At 41.7% G+C, this 24255-nt stretch overlaps 1 long non-coding RNA gene and 1 pseudogene across 4 annotated transcripts in view; both read left to right on the forward strand.

Moving 5' to 3' along the window:
- LOC108585453 overlaps positions 1-24024 on the forward strand; it is a 40489-nt gene extending 16465 nt beyond the window's left edge. The window contains exons 1-3 of one of the 3 annotated variants that reach the window (XR_004184285.1): positions 21923-22769; positions 22881-22946; positions 23866-24024. This is a non-coding gene — a long non-coding RNA (uncharacterized LOC108585453). Of the gene's footprint in view, positions 1-21922; positions 22947-23865 lie in introns of those variants that run through there. The other 2 variants (XR_001901801.2, XR_002521567.2) reach the window with 2 other exon arrangements.
- LOC103883706 lies at positions 15276-17504 on the forward strand (annotated as a pseudogene). The gene has a single exon (XR_646040.4). The product of XR_646040.4 is annotated as an actin, cytoplasmic 1-like (transcript).
- Positions 24025-24255: the final 231 nt, after the last annotated feature.

Raw genomic sequence — 24255 nt, forward strand, 5'->3', positions numbered from 1 at the left:
GAGAATTGCTTTGAGGGTGTTGGAGATATATCTTGAATAGAAAGGAGAAACCATAAAACAGTAAAGGCAGAAGCTGTGGAAGAGAATGTGAGCGTGAGTCCTTCCTGGCTTGGCTTCTTCCCTGCCCGTCTGGTCCTGTCACCAGCAGCGTCACAGAGGGGGCCGTGCTTTTCTGTTGCATGTCTTATGCATGCATTTAAAATTGCATGGACTAACCGAGCCATAGTAAACCAGGCTGAGACTTGGCTAAAGTCATATAGTCCAAAGAACTCCATGGAACTAAGAGTGACCTTCCTAGAAGCTATCTAGAGCACAAAAGAGTAGGTTTTAATAGCCATTAGTTCTGAAAAAAGATCCTTTAGGATTCATTAGATATAGAATTTAAATATATTGTAATACTTTGTTCAATTTATCAATATTAACTTATTTAATTCATTTTCTTATTTCATTTACAAATGAGCTAAGTGAAGCACAGAAAAATTCAGTAATGCCCCTGAAGTCACATAGCTGATAAGTGACAGAGCCAGAATTAAAATCCAGGCATTTTGACTATAGAATTCATGCTCTAAACCAGGGCTTCTCAGCCTCGGCATTATTGATGTTTCTGTCTGAACGGTCCTTAGTTGTGGGGCTGTCCTGTGCGCTGCAGGATGTTGGCAGCATCCCTGGCCTCTACCCACGAGATACACAGCACCCACCCCTGAGTCGTGACAACCAAAAATGTCTGCAGACATTACTAAATGTTCCCTGGGAGGACAAAAACTGACCCCCTGGTTGAGAATCGCATCTCACTCTGCTGCCTATCCTTGCTCTAGAGCTCCATTTTTTGGGAAACATTTCCTAATCATCCTCCTCTGTCAAGGATGAGTCAAATGACCCTCTGTGTTTCCATAGCATGTAATACTAATAGTTACTGATATTTACTGAGTTCTTACCATGTTCTAGATGACACTTAGTTTGTCATATGTATTTGCTTGTTTAATCCTCATAAGAAACCTACCTGGTAGGTCTTACTATTACCTATTTCTACAAATGAGAATATGGATTTACCAAAATCAAGTAATCTGGCCCAGGGTCACAGAGCCAGGAGCCCCAAACCAAGATCCACATACAAGTCTGTTGCTTTCCAGCGTGTGTGCTCTGAACCACCTGCTGTCTTCTACTGTCAGTCCCTGGCTATATCCTGACCTCCTCTACTGGTCTGTGAGCTCTTTGAGAGCAGAGACCAGTGTGTCCCTAACACCCACCACACAGCCCAGTAAGTGGCACACTCTCAGCTCCATGTTTCTTAAGCAAGTAAATAGATTAAAACCTAGTAGCCCCAAAGGGGAAGATTGTGTAAAGCACACACAATTTTCCCTCATGAGGGAGGGCTCTCATTCCATTGGCAGGAAATGGAGTGTCCAGGACCTTGATGGGCTCTGATATCAGAATTTTCTGCAGTGGGAAAACTGTAAGAATAATGTGGAATGCGTGTGTTTGAATGTTTTAAAGCATCTCTTTAAAATTAATTTAAATGGCCCGAGAGAGAGAAGACACAATTAAACAGACTGCTCATTCTTTCTAAAAATGAAAAACATACAGATCTTTAGGATTACATAAGCTCATCCTCAAATAATTTAATAAATTACATCATCCCAAATAAAATTTATAAAGCAAATATTATTTAATAAAATGTAACACAGAGGTAATAAAACTTACTAGTGTCTAGAAATGAAACGTTATGTTGACTATTAGAGCCTCAGCACAGGAAAGGGTGTAGAGATGGCTTCTGGGCCTTCAGGACAGGACTGTTGCCAAATGCCTCATCACACACCAACTCGTTATTCTTCCCCAAGATCCTACCTACCTCTTCCACAGCTGACAAGTTCGAAGAAAGAACATGCACCTTGGAGCTGTCATTGACTTGAGTCTTGGCTCTGCCACTTACTATATGAGTAATATTAAGCAAATCTCCACCTCAGTGGGTTCGTTTATCTGTAAAATGGGAAAATTTGCATTATCTTTTTCTTGACTTTTTTTGCTGTGTTTTCGTAAGGTTAAAAAAGAAACATATTAGTTATGTTTTAAAAAATTATTTCCTTCTGCAGAGACTTTAATTCCATTAGCATGGGTGGAAGTGGTTACTGGATAGAATGTTTTTCAGGCAGCTTTATGAGAGCCATCATGGAGCTCTGTGTTCCTTTCTGCGCAGTTCTATTTTTGTGCTTGTCATCAATCCCCCTCCCAGTCACTATCAGCCAGAAAAAGGCATTGCTGGGGAGGGCACGAAACAACCACTTCTGGAGGCATTCATCCAAGGAGGGTTACACTGTGCTCTCTCCTGTCCCCAGCACCCACAGGTCCCAAGACTGAAGGAAATGTGATTGATGGCCTTGAGGGAACAAAGGAACCATGAAGCTTGTGAACGGACGATATCATAGAGACACAGGGAGGGGCAGTCCAGTCTCGCTTGCTTTCATGGCTTAGACCATGTGGTGGTTTATGAGCCAATTGTGTGCAGATGTGCCTTCAGGTTTTTTGTAGTCCACGCTCTTTGGGTAACTTCTTTTGCCACCATTAACTTGATTCTGGAACCATTGCTTTTGCTTGGGCAAGGTCAGTTTTGCTGCACTTAGGAACATTATACTCTCCATTTCTCTTACCCTTCCCTGCTTTCTGCCTCACGTCATTCAGCATCAACTGGGGATCTATTTGAATTTTTAAAAGGGAGGTTTTACAACTTCTTTTCATGTCTAAGTACAGCACTCTGTTTTAGTGGGAGGATCTACAGCAGACTAGGAAATGGGCTAAGAGTCTTTGTGTCTGAAGAGATGGAAAATCGGCTGTATATATTGCTGGAATTATAGAAATTATGTTTCTAATTTCACATATACTGCTGTTTTTCTCAATAGAAGTTAAAGAATGTGTTTACCATATTGCTCAACCCTCATTATTAGGACTTTTGGAATCTTAAAAAATTCTCTATATTGTGATTTTTTTCAGAAGATATGGAGAAAGATCTTTCTTTTCTGGGAGATAATGATAAAAGGTATTTGCATTCACACACATGTACATACCCAGACAAAGCCTGCCACACAGTGTGTATCCAGGCCTTGGAATAGAGTCACTTCTCTCCAAGTAAAAATTTTTTCTTCCCAAGAGAACATTCACTGTTACTGTCCTCAACTAGGAGTTGAGAGAGCCAATTTTTCTCCAGTTACCAGGAGACTTGAACAAATTTCCTATTTATTTTCACATCCTGGGACTTAGAACCACCAACCTCTAGAGAAAGGAAAGAAGAGAACGTTGTGAAAAACTGTGTCACAAGGATTAACTGCCAGGCAAAGGTTTACTGGCTCTTATTTCTCCCAATCTTATTGGAGAATTAGCAATCCAGACAAAGTCTAGGAATGCACCTGGGTTTTGTTAGTAGTTTTCATTCTGTGGGTTGTGACTGGTTAGCAAGTATTGAAGTCTACTTAGCCTGACTCACTTTGGTCATGTGACTTCTCTGGATGGAGATTCTGAAGGCATAGCTGATTGAAGACACCCAGCCCAGACTAAGAAGCTGACTCCCATTTGATTAGATGTCCCAATTTCTATAGGCATATCTCTGACAGTGTTTTTCAACTTGAGGTTGTGGTTCATTGTTTGTTAAATTCATTTAGTAGTTGACAACTATGTTTTAAAAATGATAAAATAGAATACAATGGGTAGTTATACAAAATATCAGAGTGCATCACACATAGCAAGGATAGGTATTAGTTTATGAAACTTTCAGTTTACACACACACACGCACACACACATCAAAACACACATATATGTATTTGTGCACTCAGTCTCAATGTAAAATGTATTTCCAGTTATGGATCCCAATATAAACAAATGATAAAATCAGATGGGACAGGGAAGAAGATGCAAAAAATGTCCTTACTAGGCTAGCAACTCTTTAGGCTCCCCAAGCCCACTTTCAAATTTGTAGTCTTCTTTTTATAGTCTGGTGGTGGATGATGCATTAGAGGTTACAGGCTTAGTTTTTCTGTTTTATAACTAAGTTCCAAGAGGAAGGCACTTAGTACCTTACTTCTCTCCTGTTACTTTCAGAATTGAGGTCTTAGATGCATTTTTCAGACAACAGAAATACAGAGACTATGCCAGGCAGCAGTACAAAATAAACACAACTCTTGGAATAGCTACCTGGTGGGGCAATTTTATAATGTCCTAGTAACTGCTTTCTCCAAAGAAGGGAAGAGCCACTTTTCAAAGACAAGTAGAAGTGGGAATTCCTAGAGTGGCCGCCAGGAAGCTGAAAAGGACAATGTTGGATGAGAGCAAGCAACCATTTGTGAATTCTCACCTACAATTGCCTTCCTCATAGTCCAGACCAGAATTTGAAGGTTAAATGAATCGTATTTAAGGAAACAAATTTAACTCACAGACAGGTAGAGGTGTCAACTGTGAACTCCCCAAAAAACTATCAAAAAACCTATTAATCAAGCAAAGCTAAGTTTATAGGATCCCCTGCAGTAAAGGTGGATACCACTTTGACAGTCTTAGGAGTGTGCCAGAGGGGAGGTCAGGAGGTTATTGGAAGGGCTTTGATGTTTGGGGTCAAGTGATTTAAGATGGGTCTTTCAGCCAAGGTGGTGGCTCACGCCTGTAGTCCCAGCACTTTGGGAGACCAAGGAGGGTGGCTCACGAGGTCAGGAGTTCAAGACCAGCCTGGCCAAGATGGTGAAACCCCGTCTCTGCTAAAAGTACAAAAATTAGCGGAGCATGGTGGCAGGTGCCTGTAATCCCAGCTGCTCAGGAGGCTGAGGCAGAGAATTGCTTGAACCTGGAAGGCGGAGATTGCAGTGAGCCGAGATAGTGCCACTGCACTTCAGCCTGGGAGACAGAGCAAGACTCTGTCTCAAAAAAAAAAAAAAAAAAAAATAAGGTTCTTTCAACACAAAGAACTGATTGAGAATTGGACAAAGTTAATGGCATCATACAGTTTGGATAGGTGGGTGCAACAAAGCATGAATTTTGAAGTGAGTCTTGGTAAGTAAACTGCTGTTTGGTTAATGAGCTGGTTACTAGGTTAGCTATCTTTTATCTCAGTAAGAGAACTGCTTCTCCATTTAAACAAACTCTTTGTCCAGACAAACATGCTTACAGGAATGTATACAATCAATCAAATTAGTTATTGGTTATAGCCTTATTTTCCTGGGCAATACTTTTCTGGAACAAATGCTTAAGCATGTTGACTCATGAATGAAAGGGTTTACTTACCTTCATCACTGAGAAGCTGCTAAAAGTCAGGATCTCTAGCCATAAGTTCATTAGATTTTTTTTTATAGATAATTTCCATCCTGTCTAGTGTTTTTGGAATGTTGGAGTCATTAATGATATGCTGTTAGTTACTACTAGTGTTTAAAAATTAGGTGGAGAAAAAATGTGAAAGAAAAATAGTATTTGCAATGGGAAGTAGGTTGTTGAATTTTATTGATGTTTGTAAATTATTGAAAATTTCCAAATAGGATAAGGAAAATCAAGATAAAAAGGTAGTTATGAATTTTAAAACATAGTAGTATTTATAGTTTATGTATTATCCTGCAGATTGCTTTTTATCCATTAATCAGTTAAGACATATATAAATATATACTGTAAACAAGTATGTAATTACATGTAAAATATAATATTTATAAATATGTAACTATATTCATATTTGTATATGCAGTCAGTATTTTGTACTTATGATGAAATCAATGCACAGCTTTATTCTTGACTCCTGCCATCTCTTTAAACTTTATCACTGGGGCTAATCTTCCCCGGCACTGGATGAAAGTTTGGCAGAACTTATGACTGTCCTGCTTGCTCTTAGGCAACTGACATTCCTATGGTGACTTTAAGTGGCAAATCCAGGTTTACTTCTGAAATGTTGGTGATTGAGTTCTGAAATGTTGGTGTGCAGCTACAAATGTTGTAGATGGAAACTGGTAATTTTCATTCAAGTGGGTGGTTATAATTCCCATGGCTCGTATTTTAAAGGAGCAGGTCTGTCTCTAAGGGTTTGAGACCTCCTTCCTATTTCTTCTCTTGTCTTCTGATTTCCTCTGTTCTTCCCACAGTGTCTTCCCCAACTGTCTTTTCAATCTAGTCTTTAAGTGAGGGGTCAGATGATCCGCTCAACTGGTATTTTTAAAACTTATTTTCACTTCCTTTTGCTAAACCATTTTTTCCCAAATCTTTCTAAGATAAATCTTGTATCATGTCATAGAAACAGTGTAGTATGTCTGAGAATTAGCTACTAGAATTTAGAATCAGATGGATATGGGTATGAAGGCTCTGGTTCTTATTGTCTTTGTGATCCTGGGTGAGTGATTTAGCTAATAAGTGCTCAAGTTCTTCATTTGTAAGCTGGAGATAATAATTTGGAAGAATGATACAAAAAAATGAGAAGAGTGTGTGTGTGTGTCTGTGTGAGAGAGAGAGAATGAATGAGAAATGCTATTTGCCTGGCATAGTACTGGTGCAGTATAGACACTATAAAAAACACTGATATATGAAATATAAACACAATTTAGTTATTAATTCTTCTAGGAAATTACATTATTATTTGCATTTGAAGTCCACAGATAATACAAGTATAATTAATTGATCAAGTAGCTGGTGATTTAATGAATGTTTTTCTTGTCCCAGCAGTGCGCAGCAGGTAAGAGTCAAAGATTCAGCATCCCTGTTCTCATCAAGCTCCCTGTTTTATTAGATAAATTATACATGTGCAGAAAAACAATTAGATTATAGAACATTACAAAAGGGAGTATAATTAAAAGGTCAATTTTGTGAAACAGGAAATGTTTTATAAGAACAGTGGCAAGATTGACCCATTTACCTTTAGCTGATTGTCACTTTCCTTATCATCTTATCAGGTTTTAAGAAAATCAGTAGTTGTATTTCTTAGGCAGTATTAAGCTGCAAGTAACACTATACTCAACTCAAGGTAACTAAATCAATGAGATTTCTTCTCTCACTTAAAAGTAAGCCCAGGGTGGATAGTTCCAGGTTTGGCTATGTCAGGAGCATAACCACATTATTGAGAATCCAGCTGTATTTTTTTCTTTCTGTTCAGGCATCCTCAGGCTTGTACTCCATGAGAGTTGGCTGCCACAGCTCCAGACATCGTATCTTTCCTCCATCTCCACAGGCTGAACAATGTTCCCCCAAAAGATATCCACATCCTAATCCCTGTGTATTCATCCATTTTCACACTGCTGATAAATGCATACCCAAGACTGGGAAATTTACCAAAAAAAGAAAATGGTTTAATGGACTTGCAGTTCCATGTGGCTGGTGATGCCTCACAAACATGGTAGAAGGTGAAAGGCACATCTCACGTGGTAGAAGGCAAGAGAAGAGCGCTTGTGCAGAGAAACTCCCCCTTATAGTAACCATCAGATCTTGTGAGACTTACTCACTATCATGAGAACAGCACAGGAAAGACCTGCTCCCATGATTCAGTTACCTCCCACTGGGTCCCTCTTACAACACGTGGGAATTCAAGATGAGATTTGGGTGGGGACACAGCCAAACCATATCATTTCACTCCTGGCCCTCCCAAATCTCATGTCCTCACATTTCAAAACCAAACATGTCTTCCCAACAGTTCCCCAAAGTCTTAACCCATTTCAGCATTAACTCAGAAGTCCACAGACCAAAGTCTCATCAGAGACAAGGCAAGTTCCTTCCACCTATGAGTCTGTAAAATCAAAAGCGACTTAGTTACTTCCTAGATATAATGGGGATACAGGCATTTGGTAAATACAGCCATTCCAAATGGGATAAATTGGCCAAAACAAAGGGGCTACAGGTCCCATGTGAGTCTGAAATTAGCAGGGTAGCCAAACCTTAAAGCTCCAAAATGATCTCCTTTGACTCCATGTCTCATATCCAGGCCGTGCTGATGTAAGAGGTGGGTTCCCATGGTATTGGGCAGCTCTGCCCCTGTGGCTTTGCAGGGTATAGCCTCCCTCCTTGCTGCTTTCATGGAATGGTGTTGAGTGTCTGCAGCTTTTCCAGGCACATGGTGCAAACTGTTGGTGGATCTACCCTTCTGGCATCTGGAGGATGGTGGCCCTCTTCTTCTCACAACTCCACTAGGTGGTGCCCCAGTAGGGACTCTGTGTGGGTATTCTGACCCCACATTTCCCTTCCAAACTGGCCTATAGAGGTTCTCCATGAGAGCCCACCCCTGCAGCAAACTTCTGCCTGGACATCCAGGTGTTTTCTTCCATACATCCTCTGAAATCTAGGTGGAGGTTCCCAAACCTCAGTTCTTGACTTCTGTGTACCAGCAGGCTGAACACTACATGGAAGCTGCCAAGGTTTGGGGCTTCCATCCTCTGAAGCAACAGCCTGAGCTGTACTTTGGCCCCTTTTAGCCGTGGTTGGAGTGGCTGGGACACAGGGCACCAAGTGCCTAGGCTGCACACAGCACAGGGACCCTGGACTCAGCCTATGAAACCATTTTTTCTTTCTAGGCCTCCAGGCTTTTGATCGGAGGGGCTGCCATGAAGATCTCTGACATGCCTGGAGACATTTTCCCCACTGTCTTGGGGATTAACATTTGACTCCTCATTACTTATGCAAATTTCTGCAGCTGGCTTGAATTTCTCCTCAGAAAATGGGATTTTTTTTTTCTATCACAGTGTCAGGCTGCAAATTTTTCAAACACTTATGCTCTTTTTTCCTTATAAAACTGAATGCCTTTAATAGCACCCAAGTCACCTCTTGAATGCTTTGTTCCTTAGAAATTTCTTCTGCTGGATACCTTAAATCATCTCTCTCCAGTTCAAGTTCCACAAATCTCTAGGGCAGGGGAAAAATGCCACCTGCCTCTTTGCTAAAACATAACAAGAGTCACCTTTGCTACAGTTCCCAAGTTCCTCATCTCCATCTGAGACCACCTCAGCACGGACCTTATTGTTCATATTACTATCAGCATGTTTTTCAAAGCCATTCAACAAGTATCTAGGAAGTTCCAGACTTTCCCATATTTTCCTATCTTCTTCTGAGCCCTCCAAACTGTTCCAGTGTCTGCCTATTACCCAGTTCCAAAGTTGCTTCCACATTTTCAGGTATCTTTTCAGCAACATCCCACTCTACTGGTATCAATTTACAGTATTAGTCCATTTTCATGCTGCTGATAAAGATGTACCTGAGACGAGGCAATTTACAAAAAAAAGAAGGTTTAATGGACTTACAGTTCCACGTGGCTGGGGAGGCCTCACAATCATGATGGAAAGTAGAAGGCATGCCTCACATGGTGGCAGACAACAGAAGAAAGCTTGTGCAGGGAAACTCCCCTTTATAATAACCATCAGATCTCCTGAGACTTACTATCACAACAATAGCATGGGAAAGACCTGCCCCCATGATCCAGTTACCTCCCATCAGATCCCTCCCACAACATGTAGGAATTCAAGATGAGATTTTGGTGGGGACACAGCCAAACCATATCACCCTGATACTTGGCAATGTTATTTTATATGGCAAAAAGGGACTTTGCAAAAGTGATTAAGGATCTTGAGATGGGGAGGTTATCCTGGGTTATCTGAGTGGTCCCTAAATGCTATCACAAGTATCTTTTTTTGTGTGTTTGTTTTCTGAGATGGAGTCTTGTTCTGTCGCCAGGTTGGAGTGCAGTGGCGTGTCTCGGCTCACTGCAACCTTTGCCTCCTGGGTTCAAGCAAATTCCTTGCCTCAGCCTCCCAAGTAGCTGGGACTACAGGTGTATGCCACCATGCCCAGCTAATTTTTTATCACAAGTATGTTTACAAAAAGGAGGCAGAGGAAGATTTGAGACACAGAAGAGAGAAGGCAATGTTACCACAGACAGAAATTAGAGTGATGTGGACAATAAGCAATGCCTACTGCCACAAGAAGCTGGAAGAGGCAAAGCATTGATTCTTCCCTGGAGCCCCAGTGGGAGTATGGCCCTGCTAACAGCTTGATTTGGATCCAGTGATACTGACTTTGGATGTCTGTCCTTCACAATTGTGAGAGAATAAACATCTGTTGGTTTAAGCTGCCAAGTTGGTGGTAATTTGTTATATCAGCCATTGTAAACTAAAATGGAATGAAATGGGGCATCTCTTTGCCAGTGTTTCCATTTACAGAGAGAAAACCTTTTCCAAAAATCTGCTATAAACTTCACGGATGCTTAGGAAATAAGTATCTGGCAATTTTAGCCTCTATACTACTCTGTAAGCAAGGAAAAAATATGGTGTAATAGTTTTGGGAAAAGCAACCAATTGTGTCTTCCACTATAGCAAATAAGTGACCAATTCACAGGCAGTAGGAGGGAGATGGAACTGGAACATATCATTCTGGCCAAATCCCAAAGTCAAGCATTGGAACCTACTGAATTCAAGAGTTGACTGCACTTTTACAGTGAACAGTTTCACCAGCATCAGGGTATCACATTGTCTTTTCTACCAAGTGAGTCAGTGTTCTTTGGTGAGGACGCAGATAGAGGCACTGCCAAGGAAACAGGCCTCCTTTCCCCGGGATAAGTTCTTACCCAACTTGGGTAAGAACACAAGTAAGCACACAAGCAAAGGAACACTTTTTTCTCAAGGTAGAGGTTCCTTAGCAACGTTTAACCACCACAGCATTCTATCTTCTGACTCTTGATTCTGTCTTCTGGGATGCTGTCCACATGCAAAGGAGGTGTATTCTCAGCTTTCTGCTCCTTTATGGATGGCTTTCCTGAAATTCCAAATTTCTAATTCACACACAGATAGTCATCTAGAGGATCTTCCTGTTGGCTATTCACCAGCTGATTTAAGGGAGAAGGGGATTCTTTTGTTTTGCATTCAGAGTTTAGTGCTTGTGTATTTGCCTCCCTTTTATACTAACTAAGCTGGCTGAAGACCTGAAGGTTCTGGAATAGCTCAGCTTCTGCTACAAAGAGAGGGAGAAGCCCTGCTAGGGCTATACTTAGAGCATTTGTTTGAGTTAAACATCTTTCTAATTTGACTAGTAGTTCTACACTCAAATAAATGTCTCTCTTTTTTTCTTTATTAATTGAAACAATGTGGAAGGTTTTGGCTTTGGCTTCCAGAGTGTTCTAAAACACAAAATCTTGTCATCTGGAAAATGCCTCCTTTTGCTACTCTCAAATAGGAATAACTTTAAAAAGAACCCACACAGAGACCACCAAGCAATGTAATGGCTGTGTGTTCCCCCCAGAATCTACAGGCAAATGCTTTTGCTGACCCACAACTTGAGACCAGTAAGGATTTAAATCTACTACTTACGGGATTGTAATTCTCCTACTGGGATGTTAATCTGATTGTTTATTAAAGCTCTGCTGACTTGTTCATTTAATGTATTTGACATACTGGGCCCTTAACTTCAATATATAGCACTGGCTACATTTCAAGTGTCTAATAGCTACAGGTGGCTAGTGGCCATTGCAGTTCTTGAGTCAGTCCATTGCTGTGTCATCTGCACATTAGTAAGTCTCAAGATAGCATTTTCAGCCAGGTATTGGCATTTACAGGCAGGAGTATAGAACAGATATTTTACAGAAGGTAAGTTTTCACTGGGCCCTTAACTTACATTGGATAGACACTTATCTACTTTGTATATTGCCTGTCTGAAGTCTATATATATATATATGTGTGTGTGTGTGTGTGTGTTTTATGATCCTGAAATATCCCTCCTGAGAATTCTTAGGAAGAGACAGAATGTGGGAGAAAGTCATGTAATAAATGTATGCTTGAGGGCAACATCTAACATCAATACTGTAAGAACTTTAGCCTGGGCACAGTGGCTCACACCTATAATCCCAGCATTTTGGGAGACTGAGACGGAAGACATTTTGATATCAGGAGTTTGAAATCAGCCTAAGCAACATGGTGAGACCCCATCTCTATTAATTAAAAACAAACAAACAAACAACAAACAACAACAAAAAACTAGTTAGTGCAGTGGCTTGTGCCTATACTTTCAGCTACTTAGGAGGTTGGAGAATCATTTGAGCCCAGGACTTTAACACTGCAGTAAGCTATGATCACGCCACTCCACTCCAGCTTGAGTAACAGCATGAGACCCCATCTCTAAAAATATAACTACAAAGTAAAATTTGAACACCAAGGGCTGATGTTGTATATGGTTATATCTCTGTATTTCCCTCCCTCCTCTTTTGTTTGTTGTCTCTTTCTGAAGTTCTGCCTCTTTTTAGTATTGATACCTTTTCTCTTCTTACTACTTCTTTGACATAATATTGGAGCCTTGAATATGTGGGGCTGCTTTCACTGTCAGGGATACAGTTTTTAGGTAAACGTAGTAAACTAGCAAGAAGAACAAACAGAACATTAGAGAGGCCACAAAATTTTTCTGAATTTACACTACATAAAAAGTTATCCAGTGTGGAAAGAGACAGGATTTCAAGCCTTGAGTTGATAGAGGTTATGATCATAGCCAAAATGTATGGACTTAACATTTCAGATATTTGACTTCTAGGCTACTGACAAATATATCTGTTAGGAGTGCTTTCAGCTGCAAATAACAGAATTCCTGATCAACAGTAGCTTAAACTTGGAGAGGTTTCATGTTCTTAGGTAACAAGGAGCCTGCAGGTAGCTGGATGCTGGATTGGTTCTGCTGTTTGACAGAATTCTCAGAGATTCCACTCCACCATCCTTAGTGTACTCATGTTCAACTAAATGCTTGCTACCTCATGGACACAGATGGTTGCTGACACTGCAGACACTGAATCTTTGTTCAAGGAAGAAAGATGTTCTCATTAGAAAAACAAAAGCTTTTCGAGAACTCTGTCCCCTGGGAAGCCCCAGCTACAAGAGAGGCTGGGAAAATGAGTAATTAGCTTCTTAGTCTCTAAAGTGGAGGATGTAAGAGAGAAGACACTATTGAGTTAGTGAGCAAACGATGACAGCCATAATGTGGTTCTCTAACAGCTGATATAGTAGCTGATATATATAGAGGGCTTGTGGGATGTCAGATATACAAGCATTTCACAGATATCATTTCCTGTGATCCTCATAACAATTCCTTGATTTATGTCTACTATTATTATCCCTCCATTCTTAGTTGAGAAAACTATATCTTAGAGATGTCAATTAATTTACCCAAATCACATGGGAATTCCCTTGTTGTGTTACCCTATCTCCATCATTACCAAATAGCTACCCTCATTCATAGATTCCCTTCCACATAATTTATACTTTTTTTGAAATACATGCTTAATATTTTGCTCCATAAAGGCAGAGTGATGGAGAGGAAGGAGTCAGGGTAACTTAGTTTCTGGCTTGAGAAATTCCGATAGTATGGCTCATTCCCTGAGAAAGGAAAGGTAGTTTTTGGCAGACATTATGTACATCCCATGTCAGGTGGGTTTAGTAGAGGGTACCTATTTGTCATTCAAGTGGCTCATGGTAAGAGGTATCTGGAGTGCTGGAGAAATTTCACAGAATTGACCTATGATGTCTAAGAGATTGATGATCACAACCAAACCAGTATCACCTTCCTGAGGCTTTCTTTTCTTAGGAAATAAGAAAGTAAGCAGAAGAGATGTAGGGATGAGTAATGGATACAAGTGGCTTATTTTCTGCTCACCAGTACTGTGGGAGGAAGTTTCTGAGATGACCTGATAATGCCTGCCTCCCAATATCCCCGATTATGCCTGCCTCCTTGCATATGAACCTACTCTCCCTTGAGAGGTGTGGACCTGTGACTTGCTTCTGATTAAGAGGATAACAACAAAGGTGATGAGCTATCATTTCCATAATTATGTTACAAGCATGTAACCTCTGTCTCATTAGCAGATTTTCTCTATTTGTCTTCTTGGCTTTCATGCTTTGGTGAAGGAAATAGCCATGTTCAAGAGCCCCATGTAGCAAGAAGAGGTTCGTGTGACAAGGATCTTACGGTGGCTGTTGGCCAACAGCTAGCAAGGAACTGAGGCCCTCAGTCCAGCAGCCTTTGAGGAACAGAATTCTGCCAACAACCTGAGTGAGCTTGGAATTGGATCCTTTCCCAGCCGAGCTTTCAGATGAGACCCTAGCCCTGGTCACCAATATGACTGTATCCTTGTGAAAGACCCTGAAGTAGAGGACCCAGCTCAGCTGGATTCCTGACCCACAGATGTGGAGATAATAAATGTGTGTTGTTAAAACCATTACACTTATGGTAATTTATTAAATGGCAATAGATAACACATACAAACACCCAGAGTTTAGTTGAGGGATCAGGGGATAGACCCATGTGGCCATTAGCTGGGGTATATGCTTACTTAATTCAAGAGTCAAAGGAGAGCAGACTGTCTTTTACAATTCTGAAATACAGAAGGGAGATCATTTATATTTGGAAATAAATTACCTGGTTGGTCAATTAAAACCAGAACTGAGAATCAAAGCGTTTGATTCACTGGAGAAAGGAGAAAACCCTGAGAGGAATGCAGTTATATTTAGAGCAGCCTCTGAGCAGCAGCAGCTGGTGTCTGAACGAGGCCGAGACATCCTATGGGAGTGCTATATGAGCCTCGGGAGGCAGATAAACATTAGACATAACCATGCAGCAAAAGGCTGTAGATGGTGCTGAGAAAACCAGGGAATCAAGGGGAGTATCATGGAAAGTTGTCAATTTTCCTCTACTAGAATCCATAAAGAATAAAGGATCTTGTAAAATAACTTTAAAAAAATTCAAAATAGTGATTACAATCATTCAGTGTTCTTGTTCTGTGAGCAATTTCCTTTCTTTCCTTTCTCCTCTTCTATCTTACAGTAGCCATTGACACTTTTTACATTAATCTACTCAGGTTTTCATAACAAAATACCACAGTCTAAGTATTTTGCTAGACAAAAATTTACTTTCTTGCAGTTCTGGAGGTGAGAAGTCCAAGATCAAGGTACCTTCAAGGTGAGGCTCCAGTGAGGCCTGTCTTCCTGGCTTGCCAGAGGCTGCCTGCTAGCTGTTTCCTCACATGGCCTTTTCTTTCTGTGTATGTGGAAAGAGAGCAGTCTCTGGCATCTCTTTTTCTTCTTCTTTTTTTTTTTTTTTTGAGAAGGAGTCTCACTCTGTTGTCCAGGCTGGAGTACAGTGGCATGATCCCGACTCACTGCAACCTCTGCCTCCTGAGTTCATGGTATTCTCCTGCCTCTGCCTACCTAGTACCTGGGACTACAGGCGGCTGCCACCACGCCTGGCTAATTTTTTATATTTTTAGTAGAGATGGGGTTTCACCATGTTAGTCAGGATGGTCTGTCCGCTTCGGCCTCCCAAAGTGCTGGGATTACAGGCGTGAGCCACTGCGCCCGGCCTCTTCCTCTTCTTATAAGGACACCAGTTCTACTGGGTTAAGGCCCCACCCTTATGACCCCATTTGGCATTAATTACCTACAAAAAGGCCCTGTCTCCACATATAGTCGCATTGGGGGTTATGGCTTCAACATATGAATTTGGGGTTGGAGGTGGATACAATTCAGTCTGTAGTACTTTCTAACCACTAAATGCCTATAAAATGTAAGCTCAGTAAGGGCAAGGACTTGGGCTGTGTTTTTCACTGAGCTGTCCTGTCTTTCCAAGGCCTGTTACAGTGCCTGGCACAGGCACATAGTAGGCCCTCAATAAATGTTTGTTGAATGAATGAATGATGGCCTCTTCTTCTCTCTGATGCTCTGAGATTGAGGAAATCTGTGAGAAAAGATCAGGTAAGGAGGCATTTTTTTTTTCATAAGAAGTAGAAAGTTTTTATGTAGTGTTGCATTTTTCAGTTTTATGATAAGATTTATAAAGATGCTCAGTCATCGCTGCCAGCCCCTGCGCCATGTCCTCCCTCTGCTCTGTGCTCCTCCGCCTGTGGCAATGGAAGGAGATCCCCCGCTCTTCATTGACAATGGCTCCAGCATGTGAAAAGCGGCTTTGCTGGGACAATGCCCTCTGAGCCATGTTCCCCTCCATCGTCAGGTGCCCCCGGCACCAGGGCATGATGGTGAGCATGGGCCAGAAGGACTCCTATGTGGGCGATGAGGCCCAGAGCAAGTGTGGTATCCTGACCCTGAAGTACCCCATCAAGCACTGCATTGTCACAAACTGGGACGACATGGAGAAGATCTGGCACCACATTTTCTACAACGAGCTGTGTGTGGCCCTGGAGGAGCAGCTGGTGCTACTGACCGAGACCCCGCTAAACCCCAAGGCCAACAGGGAGAAGATGACTCAGATCATGTTTGAGACCTTCAACACCCGGGCCATGTACGCAGCCATTCAGGCTATGCTGATGCTCTATGCCTCTGGGCGCACCACTGGCATTGTCATGGACTCTGGAGATGGGGTCACCCACACGGTGCCCATCTATGAGGGCTACACCCTCCCTCACACCGTCTTGCGTCTGGATCTGGCTGGCCAGGACCTTACTGACTACCTCATGAAGATCCCCACCTAGCGTAGTTACAGCTTCACCGCCATGGCCAAGTGGAAGATCATGCGCGACATCAAGGAGAAGCTATGCTATGTCGCTCCGGACTTTGAGCAGGAGATGGCCACTGCTGCATCCTCCTCCTCCCTGGAGAAGAGCTATGAGCTGCCTGACAGCCAGGTCATCACTATCGGCAAATAAGTGGTTCCGGTGTCCGAGGCACTGTTCCAGCCTTCCTTCCTGGGCATGGAATCCTGTGGCATTCATGAAAGTACCTTTAACTCCATCATGAAGAGTGAGGTGGACATCCCAAAGACTTGTATGCCAACACAGTGCTGTCTGGCGGCACCACCATGTACCCTGGCATCACCGACAGAATGCAGAAGGAGATCACTGCCCTGGCACCCAGCACCATGAAGATCAAGATATCGTGCCCCCAGAGTGCAAGTACTCAGTGTGAATCTCTGGCTCCATCCTGGCCTCACTGTCCACCTGCCTGCAGATGTGAATTAGCAAGCAGGAGTACCACGAGTCGGGTCCCTCCATCGTCCACCGCAAATGCTTCTAAATGGACTGCAAGCAGATGCATAGCATTTCTGCATGGGTTAATTCAGAAGTATAAATTTGTCCATGGAAAATGCATACACCTTATGCTATCCTCACGATACCGGAATAAGCCTTTGAAAAGAAATTGTCCTTGAAGCTTGTATCTGATATCAGCACTGGAGCATAGAACTTGTTGCTGATTTTAACCTTGTATTCCAGTTAACTGTTGCCCTTGGTATTTGTTTAATACCCAGTACCCTGTACATATCTTTGATTTCAACCCTTAGTACACGTGGCTTGGTCACTTCATGGCTGAGGTAAGAACGTGCTTGTGGAAGACAAGTCTGTGGCTTGGTAAGTCTGCATGGCCAGCAGTCTCTGATCTGTGCAGGGTATTAATGTGTCAGGGCTGAGTGTTCTAGGATTTCTCTAGAGGCTGGCAAGGGCTCCTGAACCAGTTGTTTCTGTCCTGCCGGTCTGTCAGGGTTGGAAAAGTCCAAGCCATAGGACCCAGTTTCCTTTCTTTGCTGATGTTTTCCTACTGGAATACCGTGGGCTGTTACTTGCTTTGAGTTGGAAGCGGTTTGCATTTATACCTGTAAATGTATTCATCCTTTTAATTTATGTAATTTTTTTAATTTTTCTTTTTCTTTTTTGTACAGAATTCTCAATTCTTTAAAGAGATGATAACAAATTTTGGTTTTCTACCATTATGTGAGAACATTAGGCCCCAGCAACACACCATTGTGTAAGGAAAAATAAAAGTGTTGCCAATAAAAAAGATTTATAAAGATAAACAATCTGAGTTAGATTATTTATTTAATAAATCATCTAATTCATTCACCCATTTCTTCTATCAAATATTTACTTAGCACCTAGTAGATATTCATCATATGGTTGGGTGCTGTGGGTGAAGCTAAGAAGGGTAAGACACCATCCTTATTCTCAAAGCGTTTGCCGTGTGCTTGCTGAGGGATGTGATCAACACAGGAAGCAGTTAGGTAACTACACAATTATGTATAAAAGAATCACTAGAAAGATCATACTTCCCTTCCCTGAGAACTAATAAGAGGATGCAGTCTTAAGTAAAACAGGATACCTGCTAGGTAAAAGGCAAAGATTTCTTTATGGCAGAGTTGTTTAAGACTTGATAGAAGTAGCTCAGGTAAGCTTAAAACTAAAACAAAGTACTGTAAAACTCCACTATGAGGCACCTGAGATAATATGAAGTCGACATTTGGTTATTGGCTCCCATCTTTTGCCAAGCTCCCACACACAAATGGGAGCAGGCTCCAACTTTTATCTTCAAGGGAACAGGAAAGAGAGAGGAGAAAAGGGCAGGGAAGGAAAGGCCCAGTGGGTAATGAGAGGCAACCTGTCCCCAGAAGTGGAGAAGGGGAAGGGGGGTTTCCATGTTCTTAGAATCGCCCCGACCTCATCTTCCTGAATTGGGCTGACAACCACACAGAGATTCCTTGAATCTTTGCTGTGGTCCTTAGACAGCCATAGAACCCAGAGTTGCCCCTATTGATATTTAACCAGGAGAAGACAACCGCCAGCACCAGTGGCATAAAATCACAGCTGGACCTGCAGAACCCAAGGTTGGCTAGCTGCTTGGACCTACCCAGTCACTCCTTAATCTTGATCCTAGCACTATGGGAGGCTGAGGTAGGCACATCGCTTGAGCCCAGGAGTTCAAGACCAGCCTGGGCAATATGGTGAAACCCTCTCTGTACAAAAAACACAAAAATTAGCCAGGCACAGTGGTATGCACTTGTGGTCCTAGCTACTTGGGAGGCTGAGGTGGGAGGATCACCTGAGCCCATGAGGTAGAGGCTACAGTGAGCTGTGATCGTGCCACTGTACTCCAGCCTGGGTAACAGAGTAAGACCATGTCTCAAAAAAAAAACCAAAAACCAAAAAACAAAAAAACCCAAAAAAGTGACCCACATTTTACACATCTACACTTTTATACCTGAGTTATTTTGTTAAGATTTTCCTCTAGTATTTATGACTGGTAGGTTAGCTACCTCTGGGCCCGAATAGATCTGATACAGCCCTGTCTGAGCATAGGACACTGAGCCCTAGTCTTTCTCATTTTTCTTTCTGCCTATGGATCTGTGAATCAAGGATCCCAATGCTACCCTCCACTGTACAATTTCAGAAACAAAGCATGGCAAGGAGAGCCAGCAAGGATCCCAGCTCAACTTACCTGAGCACGTCACTCCTGGCAAGATCTGCCCGCTGTTCCAGGAACAGAAACAATGTTCCACGCAAACCCAGACCAAGACTGCGTGCTATGGTGGAAATCGCTGAGCTGGTAACAGACACAGCAGGGCTAAGGCTCATACAAGGACAGGAGTGAAGTGAACAGCAATGCCTAAGCACTCCTTTCAGCCTCCCAGAGGTTTCATTCTTTGTTTTATTTTTGCTAAGCTCTCTGGTGTAGGGTACTTCACTCTTGGCATTAGCTAGCTTCCTGTGGTGTTAAATGAGTTCAAATACTACAACATGTGTGACAGCATTTTATAAACCCTGAGGCACGATGACCATGTACAGGCTGGCTGTAGCTGTGGCCACTCTACTCTTTCTTCTCCTCGTCCAAGCGTGGGGTGCAGTGTGATGTTGAAAACTGTAGGCTCTGGACTCAGATTACCTGACCTTGAAGCTTTAAGCTATTTATTTAACTTTTGCTCATCTAGGCTTCATCATCTTAAAAATGAAGGAATAATAAGAATCAACTTTATGAGATGGTCTTGAGGTTTAATTGAGGAAAAATTCATGTAAAGGACAGCACAGGGAACAAAATATTTAATACAAATATTAGTTGATATTCCTTAAGTGAACAGAGCTGGATGCTAACTTTTCTCTGGTTTCTTTTACTCGATGTCATCTTTTCAACATGTCTTGGCACTACCAGTAGATAGCGGGGGTCTAGCCACGGGCCTGAATGAGAGATATCTAGGGATTATGAGTTGTAACAAAACAACAAAATAGATAATACACTTCTGTAGGCCAAGGTAGATTACTGTTTTAAAGGATGTCACCTGTAAGGCCTTGAGAAAAGTATAGGCTGTTAGAAAACTTTCTCCCAGCACCATTACCATTTATGGGAAACTGATAGAGATTTAACATCTACATTTGCTTATCTCATCTCTAGCTACATTTGCTTGTCTCATCTCTGACACATTTCTTATTGTGACACATCCCATTGAGAGAAGAACTGCAAGTCTCTTCAGGAATTGTGTAATTCTGCAGAGATGAGAGGGTATGAATGAGTATGAAGTAGAATGTTTCTTTCAAGAGGACTCTGAGTCCTCAGGCAGTCTAGGAGATAATCAATGATATTTCTGGTGAAGAAAATGACTATGAAAGAAAGTCATTCAGATTTCTGGCTGCACATGGTCAATTAAACTCATAGTTTATTTTTGCTCTCTTCAAAATCTTGTTAGAAAAAGGAAGAATGTTATAAGCCCACAAGGACAGGAAGAGTAGCACCGACATTTTGGAAGCTAGAATGCTGAAGAAAGTTTGTTGCTTACTTCACAGATTAGAGACAGCTGAAATCTAAGCAGTTTCTTTGCATCAGCCTCCTCAAGAGGCAACCCAGGGGGATGATGCAAAGGAAAGAAGCTCCGTAATTATAGGTACCAGGTAACTCTGAAAGTGGGGTGAAGGTAGGACTAAAAATAGATTGTTTGACATATATCATAAGAGGCAACTAGAATCCTAGATCACCCTCCCATCCCCTTTCTACCTGAGAAGATGACTAGCGGCCAGATTCCCTGCAGAGACCAAACTAGGAAGAACTGGGTACCAGGGATGCCAGCTACAGCTGAGGTGGGTATGAGACTGTACTGAAGACACTCTACATACTGGGTCGCTCACTTTTCTGTAAGCTCCTAGAATATTGGCCACTAGACTTAAACTCTCCAGGCAGGAAATTGAATGACTCTTCTCTGAATAAACTGATTAGCCAAAGAGAAAAGCTATAAACATAGAGAGTAAGAAGTCCCACAGTGAAACTGCATATCCAGATCAACCCACCATGAAATTCACAGCCAGCAAGTTCCACTCATAATCACACAATCAATCCAATCACACTTTTCAGTGTTTCTCCTAAAATACAAGTGAGGAATCAAGGACAATAAGACTTTTGAGAAAAGCCTCTAAACAAGGTTTTTCTTATCTCAACACTATTGATATTTGGCTCTGGATAATCCTTGTTGTGCTGTGCATTGTAAGATATTTAGCAGCATCCCTGGCTTCTACCTACTGGATCCCAGTAGTGCAAATTCCCAGTTGTGACAGACAACCAAATACATCTCCAGATATTGCCCTCGGGACTAAAATCTCTTCCTATTAAGAACCACTGTTCAAACAGGAAGAGAGAGATAGAGATAGAGATAGAGCTGAAAGAGAAAGAAAGAATGAGAAAGGAAGAAAAAAAATAAAGAAAAAAGGAAATAGAAAAGAAAGGCTGTGAAGGAAATAAGAACAAAATGAACAAAAATACTATCTTCAGAGTGATAAAAGAAGATATTGTATTCATAAAACAAGAGCAGGTGGTGCCGGGCACGGTGGCTCATGCCTGTAATCCCAGCATTCTGGGAGGCCAAGACAGGAAGATCACTTGAACATAGGAGTTCAAGACCAGCCTGAACAACATGGAGAAACCCCATCTCTGCAAAAAATACAAAAATTAGCCAGGGATGTTGGCATATACTTGTAGTCGCAGGTACTTGGGAGGCTGAGACAGAAGGATAACCTGAGCCTGGGAAGGTCGAGGTTGCAGTAAACCATGATTATGCCACTGGACTCCAGGCTGGGTGACAGAGTGAGACCCTGTCTCAAAAAAAGAAAGAAAGAAAGAAAGAAAGAAAGGAAAAACAGGAGGTAATAGAAAAGAAACATTCAGGAATAAAAAATCCTCTCAGAAATTAAATACATGTCAATGGAAAGAAAAATAAATAAATAAAAGCGTTGAAAGATAATGTTGCAGAAATTTCCCAGAAAAATATAGCCAAAAAGTCAAAGAGAGAAAATTGCAGAGAAAGAAAACAGGAATTTGAGCATAATTTTGGAAGACTTAAGGTCCAACTAGTAGATATCCTTCAAATAATAGGAGGAAACAGTGAGATAGATATAGGGGAGGAAAGTTTCAAATAAGCTATTTGGTATGGTTTCCTGTGTCTCCACCTAAATATCATTTTGAGTCATAATAAACAGCACATGTGAAGGGCAGGGTGAGGTGGAGATAGTTGAATCATGGGGCTGGTTTCTCTCATACTGATCTCATGGTAATGAATAAGTCTCAAAAGATCTGATGGTTTTATAAACGGGAGTTCCCCTGCACAAGTTCTCTTTTGCCTTCCGCTATGTGAGACATGCCTATGCTTCTCCTTTGCCTTTCACCGTGATTGTGAGGCCTCCCCAGCCATGCTGAACTGTGAGTCCGTTAAACCTCTTTCCTTTATAAAGTACCCAGTTGGGTATGTCTTTGTTAGCAGCACGAGAATGAACTAGTATACTCTCTTCAAGAAAAAATGTCCACAGTGGAAGGATATGAATTTCTAGATTGAAAGGACTTATAAGGAATCAAATACATGAAGCTCAGAGCAGTTGAGACAAAGCAGCCCTAAAAGTTTCCAGGAGAAAATATAGTTTACATAAAAGAGTCAGAATTTAGAATGACATGAGGCTTCTAGAAGCTTCTAGTAAGCAATGGAGTGATGCCATCAAAACCCTGAATCAATTTCCACAAACCAAACTATCATGCAAGTGTGAAGGTGCAATAAAGACATTTTCAGACATGTAAGATCTTGTAAAACTTACCTTCCATGCTCCACTTCTCCAGTGAAGATATTGGAAAATATGCTCTGTCATAACTAGGAAGTAAACTTTTTTTCTCATTCATATTTTCAGTGGAAGTCAGGTATGATTATGGAGGCTCTGATGGGCTCCCTAAACCCCATTAGGAGTCCTTACCAGGTAAGGCAAGTCCTGGGAATTTGGCCTTGGGGCAATTCTGCAAATGTGGCCAGCAATAATGATGATGATGGGCTCAATTAGCTCCAACTCTTTCTAATGCATATCTTTAACTTTCTGCCCACTTCTTTTTATATTTTTTGACTCTAAGCTTGAATTGCCTCTTAGACGCGGCTGGAAAGAATGGCTCCCACATCCGCTGTAGCCTTCATCTATCCATGTTTTCTGTTGAGGCCGTATCAGTTCTAGTTTCTCTGTTAATCTTCTTTCTGCATTCCAGAAGTGACTTGGATTTTCTAGACGGCTGTTGAAAACCTTTATTGGGTTCCAGGGCTATTATATATATTTCCTTTGATGACTTTCTGTGTAATTTCCAAGAGATTTCTGGGGATTGGATGGGCAATAAATGTATGTGCTTCCTCTACCATTTTAAACAGAAACTCATAGACAGCAGATTTTGCCCTTCCCCTGTATTTACACATACTGAGTTGCTGATTAAGGCTCTCAAACTTCTATTATATTATCTCTTCTCCAAACTATTCTCTTTCTCCCTGTGCATTTGCATTTTTGAAACAAATAGTGACCGGGCATGGTGGCTCATGCTTGTAATCCCAGCACTTTCAGAGGCTGAGGCAGGAGGATCACTTGAGCCCAGGAGTTGTCTAGCCTGGCAACATAGTGAGAGCCCATCTTTACAAATAAAATACAGAAAATTAGCCAGGTGTGGTGGTATACACCTGTAGTACCAACTACCTGGAGGGGCTGAGGTGGGAGAATCCCTTGAACCTAGGAGGTTGAGGCTTCAGTGAGCTGTGATCACACCACTGAACTCCAGCCTGGGTGACAGAGTGAGACCCTGTCTCAAAAAAAATTAAATATAGGACTTTACATACATGTCTATTACATTTTCTTTATTTTTCAGGCAGCCACTCAGTGGAGAGTGAAGAAACCCAACTTAAGCTTGTTTGAGAAAGAGGAAAATCTGTTGCTGCATGCATCTGGAAAGTCCAGGGGATATGAGCATCAGGTGTGGTTTGATCCAGGTGCTCAAATAACAACATTAAACTCACTTCCCATCCTTCTTCTTCTCTTTCAGCATTTCAGCTCTTCTTTTCTCCTGATTGCCTTCATTCTCAGGGAAAGATTATCCACATGGTAGCTTCTGGCTCTCATGCCTGTCTGAGACCATCCTGTTACTCCCAGTAATGCTAGGAATGGCTGCTTCTCAGAACATTGGTGTGCTCCTGGGATAATTGCCTTTCTGGAAATCACATTGTAGCTTATTCAGAAGCACTTTTAATAGAGATCTTTG

Source organism: Papio anubis, chromosome 6 (assembly GCF_008728515.1).
Source record: "Papio anubis isolate 15944 chromosome 6, Panubis1.0, whole genome shotgun sequence".
NCBI classification, from domain to species: domain Eukaryota; kingdom Metazoa; phylum Chordata; class Mammalia; order Primates; family Cercopithecidae; genus Papio; species Papio anubis.